Source organism: Thalassophryne amazonica, unplaced genomic scaffold (genome assembly GCF_902500255.1).
Source record: "Thalassophryne amazonica unplaced genomic scaffold, fThaAma1.1, whole genome shotgun sequence".
Classification (NCBI taxonomy): Eukaryota; Metazoa; Chordata; class Actinopteri; order Batrachoidiformes; family Batrachoididae; genus Thalassophryne; species Thalassophryne amazonica.
This window is the reverse complement of record NW_022986295.1, coordinates 15157-32181: the sequence shown is the minus strand read 5'-3', so window position 1 is coordinate 32181 and position 17025 is coordinate 15157. Positions and strand designations below refer to the sequence as shown.

At 43.3% G+C, this 17025-nt stretch overlaps 2 long non-coding RNA genes across 2 annotated transcripts; both read right to left on the bottom strand.

Moving 5' to 3' along the window:
• Positions 1–510: 510 nt before the first annotated feature.
• LOC117505990 lies at positions 511–745 on the bottom strand. Its single transcript, XR_004559325.1, has 2 exons — positions 700–745; positions 511–654 (listed from the first exon to the last, which is right to left on the bottom strand). It is a non-coding gene; the product is annotated as an uncharacterized LOC117505990 (long non-coding RNA).
• A 2302-nt stretch (positions 746–3047) lies between these two features.
• Positions 3048–14463, bottom strand: LOC117505995. The gene is made up of 3 exons (XR_004559326.1): positions 14451–14463; positions 8077–8079; positions 3048–3156 (listed from the first exon to the last, which is right to left on the bottom strand). It is a non-coding gene; the product is annotated as an uncharacterized LOC117505995 (long non-coding RNA).
• Positions 14464–17025: the final 2562 nt, after the last annotated feature.

Genomic DNA, 17025 nt, shown 5'->3' with positions numbered 1-17025 from the left:
CAGTGAGAAGCGAGCTGCACAATCCTCATCATAATTCAAGTATACTACGTAACAAAATACCAAATTACTATCAACAATTAGTCAAACACTTAATCACCTTTGATGTGTGCTGACAGCATGTGTCCCTCACCCTTCCTTGCTTCACGGGCTCGATGTGTCAAACCCAGGCACGGTCCTCAGCGTCTCACAAATGAACATCACAAGGTCGAGTTCCCGGCAGTTCTGCTTGAATCACACATGACTTAAATGCAGAACGCCATCCAATTATCTGCTTCAGCTGAAAGTCTTTAAGGTTGCATGTGAGCACCAGTCACAGGTGCTGCACATGATGTTGATGAGGGTGAATGATTCTTCAGCCAGCACCTTCTCCACAGACAAATCAGTTCTCATGCCACCTGAAGAGCAAAGAAAAGAAAAGAACACCAAAACATCCAGCCACACCCCCCAACACACAACAAGAAGACTATAATTAACCTCCAAAACTTACCTTTTTGAGGGAAACTCCACAGCAAGTCAAGCAAACAGGTTCGCTGAGCCTCTGCATCTGTGAGGGAGTGATGCACACGCGCACTGGAAAACTCATAATTACGACTTTTTATCTCATAATTATGACTTTTTATCTCATAATTATGACTTTTTATCTCGCAATTATGACTTTTTGTCTCGTAATTATGAGTTTTTTTATCTCATAATTACGACCTTTTTATCTCATAATTACAACTTTTTTATCTCGTAATTATGACTTAGTAATCTGGAATTTTTTTTTTTTTTTTTGGTGGCGGAAATGGGCTTCCATACACCACTGATCTGTAAAAAAAAAAAAACAACAAAAAAACAAAAACAGATCAGTGCAGAAACCACTGATCTGTAAACAAAATAAAACAGATCAGTGCAGAAATCAATGATCTGTAAAAAAAAAAAACACACACACACACACACATCAGTGCAGAAACCACTGATCTGTAAAAAAAATAAAAAAATAAAACAGATCAGTGCAGAAACCAATCAATCAATCAATCAATCAACTTTTTTCTTATATAGCGCCAAATCACAACAAACAGTTGCCCCAAGGTGCTCCAAATTTTAAGGCAAGGCCATACAATAATTATGAAAAACCCCAATGGTCAAAACGACCCCCTATGAGCAAGCACTTGGCCACAGTGGGAAGGAAAAACTCCCTTTTAACAGGAAGAAACCTCCAGCAGAACCAGGCTCAGGGAGGGGCAGTCTTCTGCTGAGACTGGTTGGGGCTGAGGGAAAAACCAATGATCTGTAAAAAAAAAAAAAAAAACACATCAGTGCAGAAACCACTGATCTCTACAAAACAGAAACTTGTCACAGGACTGCTCATTTATACGCAGCAGGTTTTTTTTTTAAGAAAATCCTTGCAAATGTTTTTTTAACCTCAAAATTAATTTGATTACGATAAAAAAGTTTAAAACACTTGTAATTAAAATAGCAAAAAAAAAAAAAAAGATTCTTTGGGAACCTTTCTTCATCTGTAAATTAAAACCATTAACTTACCTGTTATTTTAGATTTGATTTTTTTCTTGTTTAACATAAGGAACCTTGGACATTTATTTTTAGACAAATAAAATTGTTTGTAAATGTGCACATTTCAACAAGAAAAACAGACACTGTAAATAAATACAAATGTTTATTATAAACTAGCTGGGTACCCGGCACTGCTCGGGTTAACCTGTTTTAGACATAAACCAAATGCCAATCATTTTAATCAAAACAATTGCCCAACATTTGTTTTTGTAATGCTGATGTCTTATAAATATAATATTTAATGGGCTAAAGTTTGTCCAGAACTATAAGAGGTGGACTCCCCAAACTAAGTGGAAATACTTGGTTAAAAGACGAAACACATTTGAAGTCCTTCATGCAGACTTTGTTTTGCAATCAAATTTATAACAAAATTACACACAAAAGGTAGGTAACAGTAAATGAAAATATCAATGAATCAAAATTGAGGTAGTGTTGTATTTCACTGTTTTTACATTGCAATTTTACAATGCAGCTGTTCTGCTCTGTGTCAGTCTGATCCCGTCAGATCTCAGAAGCTAAGCAGAGAAGGATCTGGTTGGTACTTGGATGGGAGACCTCTTTGGAACACTCGCGGCTGTGTGTGTTTCTTCAGGTAAAACTGGAGTTGCATCAGGAAGGGCATCCGGCGTAAAACTTGTGCCACTTACCAATGTGGATCTGGCTGTACCCACTGTGGCGACCCCAAACAACAACCAGGAGCAGCCAAATGAACAACATTGCAATTTTACAAACAAAAAAATGAATGTATTCAGACAGGAAGGCAAACTGGGTTGTACAGGACAGTCAGGTTCTTAACAGTTGAGAACATAAAGTAGCTGAAGGAAGGGATTAAATAAACAGAGATGACCAACACATATACAGGGCTGGAAATTTGAATCTGCCTGGTCATACCCACAGCCTCAGCCTAAGCATGTTGTTGTTTGGCTGGAAATCTGAATCTGCCTCATGTCATGAGGATTCAGAATATATATAGTTTTTAGGGCTACATATTATAGTTTGGGAGTTTATCCAGGAGGGACAGACAGACAGACAGACAGACAGACGAACGCAGCCCTTTATGTATATAGATGCAACAGGAGATAATTTGACAATGACTGCAGTGTGACTGTTAACGCGACATAAACCTCATGATGAAATAATTTTTTAATTTAGTCATTTCAACATTTAATTACATCCTCACTGACTATGTGATTGCTTTGAATGTTTCAATCAGAACAATATGAATTTGACTATTCTAGTGATTGTTTTAAAATTATGCACAATCAGGGCAGGGCTTCTTTTACCTGTGCAAATGTCTTTTGACTGAATTTCACTGACATGTTTAATGATTCATTCATTTTATGTTAAAATCTAAAATGAAACAGCTTTTTAAAAATAGTAAAATAGTTGTTTTTTTTTAGAAGCAGGTGTCGGTTTGTTGGACTCTCAGGACATTTAACCAAGATGAAAGTCTCCTCTGCAGCTTTGACCTCTGGTGGAGATGTTAAAGACACTTTTTTCCCATTTTGAAGAGCAGAGATGTTTTCTTCAGACTGGACTTCAGGTTTTGGTGTTCAGCTCATCACTTGAAGTTTTTGAAGTGTGTCTGCACACCAAATATTCCTGATTGTGGGACAAATAAAAGATATCTTCAAATACAAAGAAACACTAAACAGTTAAAAATAATAAGAAATAAAAAAAACGACACCCCCCCCCCCCAAAAAAAAAAAAAAAAAAAAAGAGACAGTCGCGCACTTTATGGTCTCAAAATAACAAAAACACTTCAGTTTTATTTGGTTAAAAAAAAAAAACCATTACAAGTTAAAACATTCACTCACTTGGACTGTGATTCTGCAGCTAAAATGCTAAGTTAACATTAGCCAAACATTAAACCATCACAAAACATTTCATTCAATTTGGGAACTTTTAGCATCATTAGCATGCAAAGCTAGACAAGACAACGAGGTGATATTGCATATTTAAAGTGTCCCTGCCACGCCATGATGTTTTTACATATTCTTGAAGAATAAAAAAAGTTTTTTCCACATGTTCTCTTTGTTTTTTTTTTTGTTTTGTTTTTTTACCATAAAATTACACTGAACAAGGATTTAGACGTTTTGTTACCCATCTGAGAATTTGAATTTACCGCCTCCGAGTTGACCTACTTTTGCACTGCGACAGGTGACGTCATGCGAGTAAATGTGTCGCAGCGCGGCTCTGTTTACCAACATGGCAGACACGGACAGTGAAGGCATAGTGTGCGATTATAGCGAAGATTTAAGTGACATATCGATTGTTCTTGAAGATGATGAGGAAGTTCCTGATGAAGATATTAACAGTGTAAATAATGAGCGGCTCCAAACCGTGTATGTTCCAGCCGAATGCGACAGAAGACGAGGATGTGAAGCGCAGCTGTCAGCTGACAGCAGCAGCGTTGTGGAGGACGACATAAGCTGCTGAATGGTTTGTTCACTCACCACCTTTTCTTATAAATGATCATTTATTCCTGGCACGGTGTGGTTGTGTATGAAAAAAATTATTTCAGCAGCACAGCGTGCTAATTCTTCACTTTTTATTCAAAGCAAATTGTTATGTGTCGACGCGGGTTGAGGAGCGGACCTGCGTCAGACAGGACCCAGCGCTAAAAATAACCAGAAAGCGGTTCCAAACAGAAACTATTTATTATTCACCTGTGCTTAAAAGTGTAAAAACATAAAAACAACGTCCCTCTGGTGGAGTGATTCGTGGCTCGCTCTCCAGCGCCCGCAAGGATTAAAGCCGGCGCTCCTGGACTTCCTACCACCGCCAAACACCCCCCAGGTGGACACGACAAACTGATTCTCTGTGAAGCAAAGAGAAGGTGAGGTAAGGCAACAGATACAACTATATCTTCCAATAAACACACGCTATCAGCAACACACTCAGGTCTCAGGTCTTTTTACTTTATGCAAATGAGCAGCTTCTCACAACAAGTGGAGGATCACTTATCCTTCACGCCACAGCAGTGAGAAGCAAACTGCACAATTCTCTTCACAATTCCAGTATACTGTGTAACAAAACACCAAGTTACTATCAACAATTACTTAAACACTTAATTACCTTTCGTGTGTGCTGACAGCATGTGTCCTCACCCCTCCCTGCTTCACGGGCTCAATGTGTCAAAACCCAGGCGCGGTCCTCAGCGTCTCACAAACGAACGTCACAAGGTCGAGTTCCCGGCAGTTCTGCTTGAATCACACATGACTTAAATGCAGAACGCCATCCAATTATCTGCTTCAGCTGCAAGTCGTCCAGGTTGCACGTGAGCACCACTCACAGGTGCTTTCCATGATGTTGATGAGGGTGAAGACTCTTCAGCCAGCACCTTCTTCACAGACAAATCAGCCCTCATGCCACCTGGAGAGCAAAGAAAAGAAAAGAACACCAAAACATCCAGCCACGCCCCCCCCAACACACAACAGAAATGTGCACAACGAACATACAGACAATCTCAGAATATAATTACAGTCCAATCACAAAGGTGATGTGTGGGCAGGCTCGAGGATAGAAGACGTCTGTCCTGAGAAGAGCCGGAACCACACGATTTCCGCAGCCACAGAACCTGGTGAATACTGGAGCCGCCAAGTCCCGAATTCCCAGGTGATCACCGTCCCCGACTGTCGGATCTGGTACTGCTGGCGAAGAACAAAGACAGTTAAGTGTGGGTGTGTGTACACCCAGTAACAACAGCGGTGGGAATGCCACCTCCACCTCTCACTCAATACTTGCAGCGCGTCCTCAGAGGAAAAAGAGTGCAGTATTGCACAGCCTCCACAAAAGGACCGGTACTCCTGCAAACACTCACAATAAACAGATTTTCAATATTACCACAAAGGCTGAGGATATTACCTCCAATGAAGTATGATATCTCAACAACGAGGTGGAGATGACGTCTGGTCTTTATGGAGTGAGAGGACGTTGAGTAGATGGGTGACAGCTGTCAAGAGGTAATGAGTGACAGCTGTCACCCCCGGCTGTGTCCATGGCGGCAGCGCCCTCTCGTGCCTGAAGCCCGCACTTCAGGCAGGGCGCCCTCTGGTGGTGGGCCAGCAGTACCTCCTCTTCTGGCGGCCCACACACAACACTGGTGATACGTCCAGATAATTTAAGGGACTACAAAAATCCTTATTCAGAAAAACAAGTTGTATAAAAAATATTTATCATCTTCTTCACCTTTAAATTTATCAACTTATAAAATCTATAAAAATAATACACTAAATACTTCAGTGACAATTTTCAAAAATCAATAAACAATATTAAAGGGACCTGGAAAATAATCAGTGAATTTCTTAAAAAGAAAACATGTTTATCATAATATCCGTCAACTTTTTCAGATGGATCTAGAAGTTTTTCTGATCCTTTTGATATCGCTTGCAAGTTTAATAATTTCTTTTCAAATGTTGATGCTTCTCTTGCAAAGAAAATTGACTCCACAAATATACATCCTGTTGATTACATTAATGGTTCATTTCCTTCTATGGTTGAATTTGAACCCACCAATTCCAATGAGGTTTGTGAAATCATTACTGGTCTGCGTTTATCTGTAGCTGGCCATGATGGAATAAGAACATCTGTTGTTAAATCTGTTATATGTGAAATTTCTAAACCACTTTCTGAAACATATTTTTTCTTTGTCTTTGAAAATGGGCATAGTACCTTCTGATTTAAAGATCGCTAAAATCATATCTCTGTTTAAAAAAAGGTGATTCTGCATCTTTTCCAAATTATTGCCCTATCTCAGTCTTGCCATGTTTTTCAAAGATCTTGGAGAAACTTGTTTATAAGAGATTAAATAATCATTTGCTTAAAAACTCAATTTTATATAATTATCAATATGGTTTTCGGAAAAATCATTCAAAATATGGCTTTGATCGAATTATTGGATAGAATTCATTTAGCTTTGAAAAATAATGAGTTTGGTATTGGTGTGTTTTTAGATCTTTCAAAAGCATTTGAAACGGTAAATCATGAAATTTTGCTTTCAAAGTTAAACAAATATGGATTTAAGGCAACTGTACACACATGGCTTAGTAATTATTTATCTGAAAGAAAACAGTATGTTTCTCTAAACCTGGACTCGGATATCAATTGTATAAAGTGTGGAGTATCTCAAGGTTCAATTCTGGGACTGTTATGGTTCATAATATATATTAATGATTTTGCATCTGTTTCTACTACTACATTCCCTTTGTTGTTCGCTGATGATACTACTATTTTTATTTCCAGCAAAGATATTGATAGCTTGGTTAGTACTTTAAATCATGATCTTTGTAATTATTCAACCTGGTTCAAAGCCAATAGATTATCTTTAAATATAAAAAAGTCTAATTTTATGTTATTTGCTGGCAATAAAAAATGTAATCATGGTGTAATGAAACATTGCACTGATAATGAAATAATATCAAGGGTCTCATCTACATGTTTCTTGGTTGTGTGGATAGATCAGAAACTGACTTGAAGAGAACATATTGATTACGTTTGTAAAAAATAACCAAGTCAATAGGAATCATAGGCAAAATAAGATATTTCATACATGACAAATGTCTCTTAACTGTTATGTGTCGGACGCAGCTCGGAGAACCGACCAGCGTTTGAAGGACCCAGTATGAAATAAGCAGAGCACGGTACAAAGGCTAACTGAATTTAATACATAACAGTGATCATAATAATAATAACAGGTGCGGTCTGGCGTGGTGCGCTCCCAGCAGCGCTAATGGTCCGGAGCCAGAAGCTGTTTCGGACCCAAGGACCCCGCCGACACCCCCCAGGTGGCCGCAACAACCGAGTCTGTGAAAGAAGGAACCATTATGTGAGTCCACACTCTACACACAGAACACTTAAAGGTGTACAAACAGCAAACACTTCCTGGCTTGATTACTGATCAGCTTCCAACCTGCAGGCATGGAACATCCAGTTCACAAAACTCCACCGCAGTGGAAGCTGATACATGACTAACATACAGCTCAATACAATAAGGTGTGAGGGACACCACATTTACTGACTGTATAACTGTTAGTCACAAAATCCAACGTACCTCAGGAAGTGTGCTGACGAGCGTGAGACCTCACCCTCTCCTCTTTCACAGACCGTGCATCAAACCTGGACATTCTCAGCGTCCGCTGCTGATGAGATGGCTCCCAAGACGACGATCTCACCCGTCTGGTCACAAGGTCGAGTCTCTGGCAAATGCACACTGTGCACTTCAGTCTTAAATGCCAACATACTCCAATCCCTCCAGATGCACCTCAGCTGTGAGTCCTGACGAGTCGCAGGTGATCAGGGTGAAGTCCTAACAGCCTCAGCAACACAGCCACTCAGTCCCAAATGCATGCCACCTGGGAGGAAACACAAAAGGCAAACAAACCAGCAGCCAGGCCCCCCCAGCCATACAACAGTACCCCACCCTCACGGGAAGCCCCCCGGCGACCACACACACCCGGCCCAGGAGAAACACCCCCCTCCAGGGACCATGGCTGGAAACCACGTCCGCGTTAGTCCTCCAACAGACTGGTTGAACTGGCTGCATCTTTGCCTTTGTTTCTGACAGTCTTAGCACAGGTGTGGCCAGGAGTTCCTACACCTGTGCGGTCAGCCTTTAACCAAACGTGTGATTAGTCAAAAACAAAACAACCAAAACATCCCCCCCCCCCCTCCCCAGGGGACCGTCCCATCAAACCCCAGGGAAGGGGAGAAAGGAAAAACAACCCAAACCTACAAACAAAAATACTAAAACACCCCCCCCCAGAGGACCGTTCCATCAAACCCCAGGGAAGGGGAGAAAAGAAAAACAACCCACATGTAAACACACAAACAAAAATGCCAAAAGACCCCCCCCTCCTCCCCCAAACGACACGCAGGGACCAACACCCCCCAGAGGGCCACCCGCCAGCTCCAGGAGTAATAACCACGGCCGAGGTCCCTCTGGGATCCACCGTCACCCACGGGGACTACCAGCGCCCCCCAGAGGACCACTCGTCAACCCCAGGAGACGCCTCCCCACACGACCAATGGACCCAGCCCTGGCCGCCCACGGCTAGATGGACCCAACGCCCTTTCCCCCCCAGAGGACACCACAGTCAAACCCTGAGGGTGGAAACTGGGGGAGGAAAAAACAAAACAAAAACCCCAAACCCCCCCCTCCCGGGTGCAGAGGCCACCTGGGAAACGCCCAGTACAACCTAACTGCACCCCTCCAGCAATGCCGACACTACGGCACCCCCGGCTGGAGTCAGAGGAGAAGAGAGGGCATAAAAAACAAAAAGAAAAAAAAAAAACAACCCAAATACCACCCCATCACCCCCCAGGGGACCGTTCCATCTAACCCCGGGGAGGGGGGAAACAAAAAGAAACAAAAGAAAAAAAAAAACAGACCAACACACAGTTGTTTGGGTCCCCGTCTCTTTTTTTTTTTTTTTTTTTTTGTGTAACAAAGGCCGCAGGATCACACCCCCAGACAAACAGTGGACAACAAAAAAAAAACAAAAGCCCACACAAAAACCCACTCAAAAAACACCCACACAAAATGAACCAACACAAAACAAATCAGTGAGTTATACCGTCAAGCTCAACCACATGGAACACACCTGTTCCTACTCAAGAGCTTGACGGTAACGTGATTCAGTCACCACAAGGGGGAACCAGAGTGCTAAAAAATGAAAAACCCCCTTTGGTGACAAAAAACAAACGAGCTGCATCCTCGTGCGCAGCTGTGTGCAACACAACCAAAATGTGCTCAACTAAATAACGCCGGAGCTGAAACAACAGACGCAGTAGTTACCTTTTATCCGGGGAAACGGGGCTACGACTGTAGCACAGGAAGCCCAGCGACCCGTGCTAACAGAGCTCCGCCGTGCGCGTGAACCCATTACAAACGCACTCTTGCAGCTCCCGTTTAAGCCTCTTATCCGGTCGGAGTGTGACGCGAAGCTGTCGCCAGTCACACTCCACCACGACCCACGGATAAGGCACAAACACAGGACACGGCTGCAAGAGAGCACAAATTAGTATCCAGTAATGGGTCTCAAACACGCACCTTCCGGGCGGAGAGCCCCGCAACTGATCCGGATAACTACTGAACGTCTGCTGCCGCCTTCCCGGCGCGTTACCGTCTCTGCTACCGCTGGGTCCGTGATGTTTGGCCAGAGACTACTGTTATGTGTCGGACGCAGCTCGGAGAACCGACCAGCGTTTGAAGGACCCAGTATGAAATAAGCAGAGCACGGTACAAAGGCTAACTGAATTTAATACATAACAGTGATCATAATAATAATAAAAGGTGCGGTCTGGCGTGGTGCGCTCCCAGCAGCGCTAATGGTCCGGAGCCAGAAGCTGTTTCGGACCCAAGGACCCTGCCGACACCCCCCAGGTGGCCGCAACAACCGAGTCTGTGAAAGAAGGAACCATTATGTGAGTCCACACTCTACACACAGAACACTTAAAGGTGTACAAACAGCAAACACTTCCTGGCTTGATTACTGATGAGCTTCCAACCTGCAGGCATGGAACATCCAGTTCACAAAACTCCACCGCAGTGGAAGCTGATACATGACTAACATACAGCTCAATACAATAAGGTGTGAGGGACACCACATTTACTGACTGTATAACTGTTAGTCACAAAATCCAACGTACCTCAGGAAGTGTGCTGACGAGCGTGAGACCTCACCCTCTCCTCTTTCACAGACCGTGCATCAAACCTGGACATTCTCAGCGTCCGCTGCTGATGAGATGGCTCCCAAGACGACGATCTCACCCGTCTGGTCACAAGGTCGAGTCTCTGGCAAATGCACACTGTGCACTTCAGTCTTAAATGCCAACATACTCCAATCCCTCCAGATGCACCTCAGCTGTGAGTCCTGACGAGTCGCAGGTGATCAGGGTGAAGTCCTAACAGCCTCAGCAACACAGCCACTCAGTCCCAAATGCACGCCACCTGGGAGGAAACACAAAAGGCAAACAAACCAGCAGCCAGGCCCCCCCAGCCATACAACATTAACATTATATTATAGTTGAGTTTATCCATATTTAAGTTATTGTAATATTGTATGGGGAAGTACCTTTGCAACCTATATAAACAAAATATTTCTTCTACAAAAAAAATTGTTTGAATAGCTACTCATTCGAAACCTTGCACTCCAAGTGCACCTCTGTTTTTTTTAAATTGCAGCTCTTAAATGTTTTCCATATAAATACATTTGTTTTCAGAGCTCTGATATCAAGTGGCCTTCCTTCATTAAATATTATTTTGTGCATAACCATCAAATTCATAATTATCCGACCAGGCAGGCTGCACATTTGCATTTCCCTTTGCATAGAGCGACTCGTTATCAGCATCACATCAGATATCATGACGTTAAATCTTGGAATGATAATGTACATCTTGTGAATCCATCTATCACCTTATATACCTATAAAAGTGGTCTAAAAGTGAAGATCCTGCAGGAGTATTTACAATGATTTGTTTTAATGTGGAAAAAATGGTGTAATTCTTTTGTATTCTGTTATGTTTGCTTTGTTTGGGAGTGGACACTTTACAAGCCTTCTGGCTTCCACCACTCCCTTGCACTTTATTTATATTGTATTTTTCTCTCTCTCTTTGTTTGTTTTATGTATATACATTATTTTGTGTTTTATTTTGTGCTAAATAAACAAATCAAATCAAGCTAATTATGAGCAAAATAGCATATATCTTTACACATCCTACGTGACGTCACGACGTGTTGAGGGTGTCGGAGGCGTTGATGTGATACATGTCACGACGTGTTGGGAGGCGTTCCCTGATGCTTCCAAAGCGTCCGGTGTGAAAGGCCCTTTAGACCGAGGTTCAGCAAGTTCCTCATGAAGCCATGGGGGAGGATGGTGTTGAACTCTGAACTATAATCTATGAAGAGAAGATACCCTGTTGGTCCACGTGGGTCAGTGTGGTGTGGAGGGCAGAGGTCACGGTGTCCTCTGTTGACCTGTTGGCCTTGTAAGTGAATTGGTTTGGATCTGAAGTGGGGATTAGGAATGACATCATGTGACTTCTAACCAGGTTTTCAAAACACTTCATCACCACCGGTGTGAGTGCAGCAGGCCAGTCGTCACTGAGGCTGGTTATGGGGGGTTTCTTGGGGAACGACGGTGGAGGTCTTCAGGCGTGACGGGACACCAGACTGTGTCAGGGGCGGTTGAAGATCACAGCAAGCTGGTCTGCACAGTCCTTCAGCGCCCGTCTGGAGTCGCCGTCGGGGCCCGTTACTTTGCGTGGGTTGACACCCCTCAGCATACGTCTAACCTCGTGCCCCCCCCACTGTGAAGTTACTCCCTGACGCTATTCCTGGTGTCACAGTCTCAAAGTAAACAAAGAAGAGATTTATAACTCTTCTGCCAATGCGGTGTCAGCTTCAGCAGCACTGATGCCGAGGTGGTAGTCGGCGCGGTGCAGGACCGCCATCCACGCCTTCCTGCTGGTGTTGCTGTCCACGTGGTCGTTGATACTCTTCCTGAAAGCAATGGACCACAAAGGAATCTTACAAAGACAGAGAGGCAAGTACCACAAGGTGAAAGGAGAGTTTCTGGTAAATGTAGTGAGGATGAACCAGGGTTTATATACAGGTGTTGATGACTGCACCCACAGGAACAGAAGGGGAGGGGGAGCAGAACAGAGCATACACCAGGTATCAGTTTGGATTAAAATAAATAAATAAATAAATAAAAGTAGAAATGGACCAGTCACAGTCTGACTTTAAAAACTACAAATGGACAGGTATCAGTCTGCATTAAAAAAACACACACACACACAAAAACTACAAATGGACAGGTCTAAGTCTGCATTAAAAACACACACACACACACACACAAAAAAACTACAAATGGACAGGTCTCAGTCTGCATTAAAAAAAAAACACACACACACACACACACACACACACACAAAAACTACAAATGGACAGGTCTAAGTCTGCATTAAAAACACACACACACACACACACACAAAAAAACTACAAATGGACAGGTATCAGTCTGCATTAAAAAAAAACACACACACACACACAAAAACTACAAATGGACAGGTCTCAGTCTGCATTAAAAACACACACACACACACACACAAAAAAACTACAAATGGACAGGTATCAGTCTGCATTAAAAAAAACACACACACACACACACAAAAAAACTACAAATGGACAGGTATCAGTCTGCATTAAAAAAAACACACACACACACAAAAACTACAAATGGACAGGTCTCAGTCTGCATTAAAAACACACACACACACACACACAAAAAAACTACAAATGGACAGGTCTCAGTCTGCATTAAAAAAAACACACACACACACACAAAAACTACAAATGGACAGGTCTCAGTCTGCATTAAAAACACACACACACACACACACAAAAACTACAAATGGACAGGTATCAGTCTGCATTAAAAAAAACACACACACACACACAAAAACTACAAATGGACAGGTCTCAGTCTGCATTAAAAACACACACACACACACACACACAAAAAAACTACAAATGGACAGGTCTCAGTCTGCATTAAAAACACACACACACACACACACACACACAAAAAAACTACAAATGGACAGGTCTCAGTCTGCATTAAAAAAAACACACACACACAAAACTACAAATGGACAGGTCTCAGTCTGCAATAAAAACACACACAAATACACACAGACACACACACAAAAACTACAAATGGACAGGTCTCAGTCTGTATTAAAAACACTCACAAACACACACACACACACACACACACATACACACAAAAAAAACTACAAATGGACAGGTCTCAGTCTGCATTAAAAACACACACACACAAAAACTACAAATTGACAGGTCTCAGTCTGCATTAAAAACACACACACAAAAAAACTACACATAGACAGGTCTCAGTCTGTATTAAAACACTCACAAACACACACATACACACACAAAAAAAACTACAAATGGACAGGTCTCAGTCTGCATTAAAAACACACACACAAAAACTACAAATGGACAGGTCAGAGAGAAAACTGACCCACCTTTCGTCAAAAAAGTGACAGCTGCCAATCAAAATCGGCCACGTCACTAAGCCCCGCCCCCTCTATGACGTCATAGCCAATCAGAATCGATGACGTCACTATGTCCCGCCCCTAAGCCCCTCCCCTAGTCCCGCCTCCAAGCCCCGCCCCTTATGACATCACAGCCAATCATAATCGATGACGTCATTATGCCCCGTCCCTAAGCCCCGCCCCTAGTCCCGCCTCCGAGCCCCCGCCCCTTATGACGTCACATCCAATCAGAGTCGATGACGTCAGTATGTCCCGCCCCTAAGCCCCGCCCCCGGCTCCTCCCCTAGTTCCGCCCCTGGCTCCTCCCCTAGCCCCACCCCAAGCTCCTCCCCTAACCCCGGCCAAGCACCGCCTCCAAGCCATACCTCCCCTCCCACCCAGGGTCTAATATTTTAATGTCATTTTATTTCATGAATTAAAGAACTGATTAAAAATACCTAGATCTTTTTAATGTATTAAAGAATTAACTAATTCTGAAATAATTAAACATAAATCAGTGTCTATTATTTAATGCCCCTTTAATATTTTTAATTCTTAAATTATTACGTTTCCTTTTCTGTTTTTTAATTCGTAAATTAAAGAAGGGGAACAAATACCCGTCTCTCTCGGCTGTAAGTCTTTGCAGCAAGACGGTCAAATACCCACGCATAGAGCCGCTCGCGGAAACATGACCCCACGGCTGTAAAACCTGTTGCAGACGCTGTGTCTGTGTGAGTGCGTGTGTGTGTGTGTGTGCGTGCGTGTGTGTGTGTGTGTGGCGGGACACCCGCTGAGCGGAGATGCTGCCCCGAGGTGATGAACCCGAAGAACAATAAACAATGCTCCTTATCACTCACGCCAGATGATGTTTTCTTTTAAGATATTAGCCGATCGATCATGGTGCGCGGGACACCCGCTGAGCGGAGATGCTGCCCCGAGCCCGAACAATAAACAATCCTCCTTATCACTTACGCCAAACGGTGTTTTTAGAGCAAAAGGTAAGGAATTACGCCCCGCGGACGAAGAAGGGTTTAAAAATCCCCTTTCCGACGATAGAGTGACATACAGCATTCACCATGGCGAGACGAACTCCGATCCTCCGCTACATCTGCGAGACCCCGGTTAACATCACCATGACAACAGAAGGCTCGCTTGCTCCAAAAAAAGCGAGAATGTACGTCAGCCGTCTGAGCCAGCCGATACCGGAGGAAGATCTGACGTACAGCCTGGAGGGGCACGAACGTTTAACTTACACGTTCGACCCGTATTATGCCCAAGTAAGTTTCTTCACTCTGGCCGAGGGTGAGACTGCCACTCGAGGAACCCCACGGGTGGCGCTTACTTCCGCCGACTGGGGAGTGTTCTCCGCGGCGGCGGGCTCGATGATTCGCGACACGGTCAACCCTGAACCTCCAGGAGATCGAAGTCCGAAAAAACTTGGCCCCTCTTTTTACTTAAAAACAAGATGCATACACATTACACAAACCTGCCAGGACGCATTTTCCAAGAAATAGAGTATTTGTCACAAACCCGCTTAACCAATTTCAGGCGGATTTATGCGACATGCAGGGGTTATCAGATTTTAACGACGGGTACAAGTACCTGCTGACCGTTATCGATATCTTCTCAAAAAAAGCGTATGCCAGACCTCTGAAGTCAAAGCAAGGGCGTGAAGTCTCACAGGCCTTTGCCTCACTCTTAAAGCAGAGCGGGGTGCCTCTGAAGATGCAGACTGATGCCGGGAAAGAGTTTTTTAACAAACCGTTCAAGGATTTAATGAAAAAACACCGGATTCTACATTTTGCCACCGCAAGTGATCTGAAAGCCTCGGTTGTCGAGAGGTTTAATCGCACGCTAAAGACGAGAATGTGGAGATATTTTACTGCTAAAAACACGAGAAGATACATCGACGTCCTACCGTCTTTACTCACGGCTTATAACGAGAGTTATCATAAAAGCATTAAGATGAGACCGAATGAGGTTAATGATCGAAATGTCGATCAAGTGTTTCAAAATTTGTATGGGGCATCCACCCTACGCAGGAGGCCTGTGAAGTGTAAATATAAGGTCGGAGATATAGTCAGGGTCTCCAAGCTCAGGGGAGTTTTTGATAAAAAATATGAACAAAGTTTTACGGATGAAATGTTCACGGTGTCAGAATGTATACAACGTACGCCGCCCGTTTATAAATTGAAAGATTATGACGGTGAAATCATTGAAGGCTCATTCTATGAACCGGAATTGCAGAAGGTTAAAATAGCAAAAGACAGACCGTATCAGGTTCAAGAAATTATTCGTGAACGTTTTACCAAGGGAAAGAAATTTGTATTTGTCAGATGGAAAAATTGGCCCGAGAAATTTAACTCCTGGGTTCCCGCGGACCAGCTGATGGCCGTATAAATATGAGAACTTCCATCTTCAACCGACATATGAGAAATGGATCGGGATCTGAAACACGGATTTTATATGACTCTGCCTTCAAACGCCAGCCTAAAAGTATTCCCGGACAACACAATTTCATGCTACCAGGTGGACTTGGCTCGACACCTGGATCTAGAGGGTGACTGGGATGTGGCGCTGACGGAAATTTGTTATCCGCACACCTGGTTAAATATCCCGGAAAAGCCTTCCTGTACGTTCCAGGTGATGAAAATTACGGGCAAGAACAAACTCGCCGTTCACTCGCGATATTTTGACACGGGATATTATGATAACTTTGAGGTTATTGCAGGGCTGATAAACCCTCGTTTGAAGACTATAGATCCGAATCTGACTTTAAAATATGACGATATCCAGAAAAAGTTTCTGTGGGAAGGAGACGGTACCAGCCAGGTATATTTTGAAGCCCCGACGGTGTACATGCTGGGGATGCACCCTAATCAATGGCTGAGATGCGGACCCGGGGTCACGAGCTGTCCCCGCTACCCCGATATAAAAGCAGGGATGTATCACCTGTTCTGTTATACAGACGTTGTACAGCCTCAGGCGGTGGGTGATGCTTTTGCTCCTCTCCTCCGAGCGTTCGAAATTGGAGGTCGTTTCGGGGAAATAATTACAAAGAAATTCAACCCCGCTTATTACATCCCGGTCTCCAAAAGACATATTGAGACAATACGCATCGAAATCAAAAGCGATCAAGATCAAACGGTGGATTTCAGATACGGTAAAGTGGTTGTGACATTACATTTTAAACCGGCGGGATTAAAAAAAATGGCTGGGGCAGCGCACAAAGCCGACATTTATAGATTTGTGCCTTACTATGAAAATCAAGTCGGGAACGGCCTTCACGGCTTCCACGGCACTCCTGTTATGTACGGGCGCGGGCTCGGGAACATATTTTCGAAACTGTTCAAATTTGTGTCGCCGCTGATTAAACAAGGATACACGATCGCCAAACCTCACCTGAAAAACGC